Genomic DNA, 2,475 nt, shown 5'->3' with positions numbered 1-2,475 from the left:
TACGTATACATTTGCCACGCTCAGTAGCACTCATTTTGGCATAAATATATATTCATGATGTGGTGGATGTAGGAGTTTGAGCTATCTGGGAATGTGTGTTAATATATATAACAGTCAATACACTGATACAAAGCATAAGGCAGATGCTTGTCCCATAGAGATACACAGCATAGTTAACAGTCCATAAATTAATAAAGGAGGCAGCATACAGCAAGGAGTAATCCAAAAGTGATGTATTCAAAAAACACTGTTACACGAATGCCAACGTTTCGGTCCCACAGGGAGACCTTTCTCAGGGCCTTGCGAGCCTGAGGAAGGTCTCCCTGTGGGACCGAAACGTTGGCATTCGTGTAACAGTGTGTTTTCAATACATCACTTTTGGATTACTCCTTGCTGTATGCTGTCTCCTTTATGAGTCCATGGACTGGTAACTATGATATATATATATATATATATATATATATATATATATATATATATATATATATATACACACAGTGGTCGACAAATCACCAAAAAATCTACTCGCCGAACCAAAAAAATCTACTCACCACCTAGTACCACACGTGTGCTGCTTGGGCCAACAGGAGCTCGCCACGATGTTAAATCCTCTCGCCCGGGGCGTGCAAATGTATAGGTTTGTCGAACACTGTATATATATATATATATATATATATATATATATATATATATATATAGATAGATATAGATATAGATATAGATGTATCCATTGCAGTGCTTGTCGTTCACACTGACATCCACACTGCCAGACCGGAAGATGTGCTACCCAAAAGTGTTGAGGGGTTGGTTGACGTATACATGAGTAAAAACACTGTTTAAAAACACCAGTGGTCAACCCCAAGATAGGGGGTTGAGGTTTCACGGAGGGTTGAATCTGACACTGACGCAGGACCTGGTTGGAGGACCCCCCAGAGTTCAGTGCCAACTAGCTGGACAGGTGACATGGACCCTTCTGCTGCAGGTCATCCATGTCCCCTAGCTGGGTGTGCCTATCCCTATAGGAGAATCTCTGTGATGTCCAGCACCAAGATTTGAATACATATTGATTTTAATTCATCTGTGGCTGAGTTCCTACGTTTGCAGTGACCGCCAAAGTTTTCCTCAATTTTTCAATTTTGCTGATTCTACTCTCACGGCTGGGGCACGCTACGGATCCCCTGCACTATGGAGCAGATGCCACGATACCCCCTCCCCTTGCAGTCACGGGGATAGCCAGCATTCGTGATTCATCCTGTGTAACCCTCCCGGACTCACCAGGCTGGCGACGGCGATGACGTCATTCGGAGGCGCCGCACACGTGGAGTAATGCCGGGAGTTCAACGGAGCAAGCAGTGAAGACACCAGGCGGGTTAAGGGCAGCAGGCATCGGTTGGCTTATACGTGAGTACAGGAGAGGAGTTTCTAAACAAAGCTTCTCATCCGGTCTCCTTACGAACCCCTGCACAATTGGCCCCCCCCTAAGGTTTATAAGTCTGCATAATTGTTGCTTCAGTTATATATTCAACGCTTCATATATTGATTGCAGTGGGATCACTTTCTTCCTTTTTTCCACCAAGTTTCAAAGTATATTTAAAACCAGACACAGAACATAAAACACACTCCATAGCATCTTCCACTCAGGGGAACTTGCCTGCTTGCAGTTTGGCTGTGACATCTCTAATACAGAGTGCTTTTCCTGGTAATGTACAGGTTAATAAAAGCTTCAGTCAGACTAAGAACTTTGCAACTAATATTGACAGATTTACTATAAATCATTCTTCCTGTTATTACACAGGTTATTAAGAATTTATATTAGCGTTAGGGACCCCTGATATGTGGTCTGCCGTGCCGTTGGCTCAGGGGCTTACAACAATTTTGGCCAAAAATGTCAAACTAAAAGACCATTTACTTATTAGATATTTATACATATATATTTAGGCACTGTACCGTGTATGAGTTTCACTGGATGTGCACTGAGCTCTGTCTGTGTTTTATGTTCTGTCTCTGGTTTTAAATATATATTGCCATGCTCAGTAGCACTCCTCTGTGACACTCATATGCTTATATATATGTTGTGGTTATTTTGGGGGTTTTATAGGAGCTTGTTAGGTGTCCAGTATGTTTTAAGTTTCAAAGTATACCAAGGTTTATCACTCGACCCATATCTACATATACACTTTCTAGAGCACCGAACATCATGGGGTTTACTCCCCTTATTCTATAGACTATCCCTATAGGAGGCCTGGCAGCAGCGATACTGTTTTTTTTTTTAATTATGTAACGATTAAACTTTTTTTATTTTTTCAATACCTGGTGAGTTGATCGGTGCTTATTTTTTGGATCCTGCTGTTCAACCAATCCTTTACCTACCTTCACTATCCGACGATTGGAGTGACGCACATCCGTAGCGCAGGAACGCTGGATTTTCGCGACGCATCCTGGGAGAACGCCTAATGAAGACGGGCACCTCCACAT

This window comes from Ascaphus truei, chromosome 1 (genome assembly GCF_040206685.1).
Source record: "Ascaphus truei isolate aAscTru1 chromosome 1, aAscTru1.hap1, whole genome shotgun sequence".
Lineage (NCBI taxonomy): Eukaryota > Metazoa > Chordata > Amphibia > Anura > Ascaphidae > Ascaphus > Ascaphus truei.
The sequence above is the reverse complement of the archived record's forward strand: the minus strand, read 5'-3'. Positions refer to the sequence as shown.